This window comes from Nyctereutes procyonoides, unplaced genomic scaffold (genome assembly GCF_905146905.1).
Source record: "Nyctereutes procyonoides isolate TBG_1078 unplaced genomic scaffold, NYPRO_anot_genome, whole genome shotgun sequence".
Classification (NCBI taxonomy): Eukaryota; Metazoa; Chordata; class Mammalia; order Carnivora; family Canidae; genus Nyctereutes; species Nyctereutes procyonoides.
The window spans coordinates 16,898,863-16,905,297 of record NW_026575122.1 but is presented as its reverse complement, the minus strand read 5'-3'; the positions used below and the strand labels follow the sequence as shown (position 1 = coordinate 16,905,297).

The 6,435-nt window shown below is 36.1% G+C and overlaps 1 non-coding gene across 1 annotated transcript; it reads left to right on the top strand.

Annotated features, from left to right (window-relative positions):
• The first annotated feature begins 5,587 nt into the window (after positions 1-5,587).
• LOC129517048 (U6 spliceosomal RNA) lies at positions 5,588-5,691 on the top strand. The gene has a single exon (XR_008665934.1). It is a non-coding gene; the product is annotated as a U6 spliceosomal RNA (small nuclear RNA).
• Positions 5,692-6,435: the final 744 nt, after the last annotated feature.

The following is a 6,435-nucleotide window of genomic DNA, read 5'->3' as shown; positions in this document are numbered from 1 at the left end:
AAAATCAATCCGTGTCGTTTAAGCTTCCCAGGCTGTGGTATTTGCCATGGCAGCGAGTCCTAAGACCATGGCTATGGCCACAGGGAAACACAGTACAACTACGATGCCCGTCGGTTTTAAGTCAAGATTGAAATACGATTTTCTTTCAAAATATCCTCTTTTTTTTTTTTTTCCTCCTCTCACTTCCTCGGTCCACTTTTACTAGCTTTCTGGTAACAAAGGTGCCAATTGAACAGTTCTTTGCCTAAAATTGCCTAATGATCGGTTTCAATTACAACTTTGCCAGTTGTATTTCTAAAATGCTGTTTTTCTGAAATGTGAGCAAAAGCTTGAGCTTTGGGAGGTGTGTCTCTCTGCTGACTGAAATGTCTTTTGTTAAAGTATTTTACAAGGTGTATCGCAAAATTCAAAAGAAAAAGTCTTCCCTAATATGCATATTACAATATTATTGGTAGAGATGTTGTAGAAGGCCCTGGCTCTAAGAAGAAAACGGTATTTTCTTATTTGAGTGAGAGATCCTTGTCCATTATATGGAAATCCCTCTGTCTACAGTCATTTGTTTGCTCTCTTGCTTACCGATTAATTAATTATTTATCTTATCATCAGATGTTTATTTTGGTTAAGACATATGGGGTTTGACTTTTCTTTTGGGGGTTTAGCTATCTAATTTCATCTATAAGAGACTGAGGCAGAGTTGAATTTTGCTTGCCAACACAGGCTCTCAAGAGCACATGACAGTTTTTAGCTTCTCTGCGCTGTCTCATGTTCAGGTAGTTTCTCCTAAGCTCTTCAGAAGCACCAAACCATCTTTGTGATTACTGTTATGCTTGTTTTCTCTTCACTTCTGTCTGTTTTTTGCAGGAGTGTTCCGGCACCATATGATGAATCTTTTAAGGACACCAAGACTCACTTCATTTCCCGGAGCATCTCTTATTCTCATTTTCTTGTTCCTTGTGCTACTTCTTCTCATAGTACTGCTTCCTCCTCCTGCTCCTCCCCCTGCCCTTTCCCTCTTCTTGCTCTGCTCCTTCTCCTTTCTGTCCTGTCCAGATTTTGTATTCAGACTCCTCGACTCAGGTTTTTTCTAGATCTCCATGGGATTTTCACCAACTTTCTCAACAATGGATGGGACTGTTTATCATTTCTCAGTCAAGACTGTTTTTAGGAGGAGATATAATTGCCTTCTTGGTATTCATCTCCAGTAAACAAACGTAGGAGAAGCAAGCACGGGGGGGCTTTCTTCTCCCTGCCTTTAAGACCCAACTAATGGTGATGGGCCAGATGTCACAAGTGTGCAGTGAGGGCCGAAATGCTTGGAACCTCTGCTCTTTAACTCTTAACTGTGAACAGAGGTTCTGTAAAAATCTGTAATGTCTTCATGCTCAAAGAGCAGGGAGATTATGGGTTATCATCAGGTCCCATAACAATTCTAAGAATGAGATAATATATCATTTGGGGAAAAAAATGAACTCTTGCAAAGAACATGGCTCACCCTATATGGTACTTCCCCCACAGACATAAATGTGATATTTATGTCCCAGGGAAAACAAGGCCACAAAAATAAAGTGAATTGACAGTATTGTAGACTCAAAGAATACATATTTTCCAACTTTGTTTGGATTCTCCATCTTTCATGGAAGCTTTGGGTTTTATGCTTATGAGTCATAGTAAGAAAATTTCAAAACAAAGCTGACAAGATTTATGGAAATTTCTTTCCATTATTTTTTAAAAGAAATACTTTTATTGGAGGAAGGTACGCATTCATCTCTCTCATGTGTCATTGTCTTGATTGCATTGGACACCACAGCAAAACTGTTCATCTGGTTGTTTACAGAGAAGCAAATAATCCCATTAAGTTTAGACTAGGAAATTTTAGAGAGCCACATAATACTGAACTTTGGAGTCAAAGAGATCTGGCTTTACCTCTTGATCCCTGTGTGGCCACAGACAACTTATGCTCATTTAGCCTGAGCTATCTGGAAAACCAAAATAATATTTGTGCCTATGTCTTAGGGTAATGGCAAGAATTAAATGAGACAATGGCACATAGGGCACATTTAGTAGCACACCTGGCACAGGATTAATGCTCAGTAAATACTAGATCAGATTCTTAGAATTGCTATTGTTATGGTCATTTCACATTTCCATTGTCTGTGACTTATTAATAGCAATAAAGTAGTGTGTTTTCCTCCATTACTAACTGGAAACCTTAGTCAATTCACTGAGCCTTCCTTACTCCCCATATATAGCATCCTAAATGAGATTTCCTTTCCATATAGAGGATTATAACAACTACTTAACTGTCCATAAGCTATTTTTAGATCAGCATTTCATATTTAATGTATTTAATTAATCAGCATGATAGCGTTTAATGGCAGAGGCTCTGTGACGTGCTAGTTCTATGGTTTGAGTTACAAAAGGAACTTCAGGGTGCCATGGTTCTGCTCCTTTTCCCTCATCACACAAACAGATTTACGTGATGACTGTTGATGATATCCAGAATCTGTATTAAATTAATACACAATGACAATGACTCATTGTAATATACAATCTCTTATAACACACAGTTAAAAAAAAGAAACACACAGTTTTGACCTCAGTAATTTCCAAATAAAAATAGCTGTCTTTCTGTCTCTGTCCCTTCTATCTAATAATTAAGACCTTCATGTATATAAATTAATAATAGAATCCAGTTGCTAGTGTTCTGCCAACTAGAAATTAATTATGCACCTATTGTCTTCCTTATTCTTCAGGTAATGAAACTGAATTCAACTGAGTTTCAAATGTCTTGACCAAATAAAAAGAAAATAGTGACAGGTAAAACCAGGATTCAACACCGGTCTGTCAACCACAAGGAAGTGGCCTTAACTATTACACATGACCATGCAGAGTATGGATCACTGCTAAGGAAGACTTTTTTTGGGAAGCCATTACAGGAAAAGATATTCCCCAAAATGAACAATACCAAACTCTGGTGTATGTGGTATTGCTTTCCTTGTCCCAAGCATAATTCAGGTGATTGGTGACCCATAGGGGCTACATCTGTTACCCTACAAACAGCCTACAAATCTTCTAAATAATAGAAGAGCTTGATGGATTCTTGTGAATTTACACACCATGCCAAATTTCAAGCACCCTAGCTCTACCAGTTTCTGTGTTAGTTGACACAGGACATAATATTTACACTGCTGATTTCTTGGAAAGGTAATAAGAGCTCGGTGGCAATAAAGGATCATTTAGCTCATCTGTTGGCTAGAACTTATATTTTAAAAATGTAGACTAGATGCATTCTTAACAAATAATCTTTAAATCATCCCAGGGGCATTTGATATATGGAGAAGCCATAGGAGGTGTTATATGTTCAAGTGGCTATGGACATTTCCTGCGGGTATTTTCTCACATGTGTGTGCAAAGCTCCAGAGCAATGCAATTTGTCATCCAAAAATGAGGTTATACAGCTTTACATGAACTTGGCATGAATTAAGGCATCTTTTGTGCTTCAAGTTTAGTATTTAATACAGAAATTAATTGTGAAAGATGTTAATGCAGTTATTTATAAATTACTTTTGCTAAAATAATTTTAGTGGCACAAAAAGAAACACTGTCTTCTCCAAATTGTGTCAGGTTTTCACTGTGTTCAGATTACACTTGCAGAGAATAATTTCAATGGCTTATCTATGCATACATACACACATAGGTGTGCATACATACATATACCCCTTGGATCTTTGGTTAAGAAGTAGAGAGTAGTGACTTAGCTCTTGTGCAATAGAGCATTTTTTGCTGAACATCTCAGATCTTAGCCCTTGGGTATCCCATTTCTGGAATTCCTTCCCAGAGCAGTTCAATCTTCTTGACACAGTGCTAGTTGGTGTGGCTTCTGGGAAATATAACCACTTAGTGACATGACTAAAATGAGACAGCTCAAATCTGTTATTGCCAATTACTAATACCATCAAGGCGAGTCTTTGTTTAGAACTTTGGAACTTTTACTTGATGCATCAAGATGACTTGATAGAATTGTGATAAATTTCTCTTTATTAGTTAATTAAATAATACTCATGCACTATATTTGTATTTTATGATTTGTTACTAAAGTTTAAATAAATGTGTTTACTTACATCAGGAAAAATCACGTGGTCCTCTCCACTTGGATTTGCCAATGAAAAAGCCCCATCCAAAATCATTTCTTTCCACTATTTTTTTATTTCAGTTTCCTTTTTATTTACTTCATAGCATTCATTCATCACAATTTGTAATTACTTTATTTGTTTCATATCAACGTCATAGAGCATAGATCTTGCCTATTTTTTTAACCATTGGATCAAACACTCTGAATGGCAAAATGAAGTCCCTCAATAAATATTTACTGAATGAATGAGTGAAGGAGTGAAATAAAGCGTTATTAATGACTTTAGTTATCACCTTTTTAGTTTTATAAATACGGTTTGAGAAAACAAACAAGAGCAGACTCTAGAATATTTTAAATATTTTTTTCCATAGACAACCAAGGTGAGAATGGTAGACCTTGGGTGTAAATATTGGGGAAAGAGATGAAGGGAACTTGAATAAGTTTGGGAATTACATTGTCTTTAATCTTATCTTAATATGTTAAATTAAAATTCCATACTGCATTGGGGAAAGGATAGTCTTAATATTAAAAAAAAAAAAAGTGGTTTGCCACCTTTAAGCCAGACTGTAGAACAAGTATAGGCAATAGAAAATCCTTGATCTGGAAATTGGCCTTGAGTTGGTTGTCCTCTTCTAGCATACATTTTGAGACTATAAGCAGGTCTCAGTCACCTATGTAAATAGTAATGACTGAATCAAAATGGTACCTATTGATTCTCAAATCTATGCTATTGACTTCAGGCTCAATATTAATGGGGGGAAAATGGAAAGAAAGATACTGGTCAGAGAGAGCTATACTAATCTCCCTCAGGGCAAATGTGAGCCTGCTCATCATGCATGTAAATAGCCATCTTACAAGTGTGTATATAAATGGGTATTTACAGTTGTTGGTGTGTATGTGCATGTATTTTTGCAAACAATATAGATGGATGGACAGACAGAAACAGATACCAAATGCTTTAAATTCACCAATGATAGAATTATTTATGCTAAACAATTAGGCACAAATTGATTTTTCAAGATTCTGAAAATGGCCCAGTGATCGGATGATAGAATATTTTTGTAGAAGCAGCTCATTTCCCTCCATCCCCATGCTCAACCCCCATGCTCACCTCAGAGATGCCTCTCCATCATTTCCACCTTTTGGCTTATAAGAAAACTTCCGTCTGCCCCTCCACGTGTTATTTTTCAAGGTTGAAAGAGTTGCTAAACTTACTGGTAAATGACTGGTCTTCATTGGTCCACGTTTTCCCTAGCATGGAGTTACTTTACAAGTTGAGACATAGTCTCTTAGATCTTTATTTCATTTTTTACATTTTCCCTCAGATGTCCTCCTGGGGATCTGAAAGAAAGTTAGTGAGATCCTTACCTGGGTCTTTTTATCATGTGAAAGCAGACATAACTCAGGACCCAAGGCCTGCATTTTAGAGTATATGTCTTAAAATCTTATAGGATAGTGCTATCTTCAGCAGCAGATACACTAAAATTGAAATGATACAGAAATTAGCATGGCCCTTGCACAAGGATGACATGCCAATTCATGAAGTGTTCCATATTTGGGGGTGAAATAGATAAAGAGGATTAAAAATACACTTATGATAGGCATGGGATAGTACATACAATTGTTGAATCATACTGTACCTGAAAGTAATGACACTGTATGCTAATTATATTTCAATTTTTAAAAATCTGATGGAACAAGTTCTACCTGTTTATTCTCCCTCTTTAAGGATGTAGTTATTTGTGAACATCTATTTTTCAAATAACTTTTTAAGTAATTTTACTGAGTTCTCAAATATCTAAATAGACCTTAATTGATTTTGCACAAAATTTGTAGAAAGATATAGTATTGTCATCTGAATAATATCAAGAACTTCTATCCACAACCATGGAATATTTCTCTATTTTTCTTTTATTAGAGTATTTATTTTCCCCAAAGAGAGTATGAGGTAAGTTTAGTAAATGGAAGGATTTAGCAAGGCCTGTTAATTAGGATTCTTCTTGGGGTATTTTTGTCTTCAGAGATAAGGATGCTCCTTTTCTCTGGTCATAGGGAGTGCACCTCTCACATGAGAATTTTATGATCTGTTTCAGTAGACAAGGGTGAGGGGAAGATCAGAGTGATCTTTCTGCTTCTACTATTTTCTCAAACTCCTTCAACTTAAAATATTCAACATGCCAAAGTGCTGTATTTGGAGTTAGCAGGTCCTAAACTCTATCAAGTACAAAGGGAAATCCTCAAATATTAACCAAATACAATCTTCATGAATGCTATAAGTCAGTTTTAAAGGATTTTCAAAATGA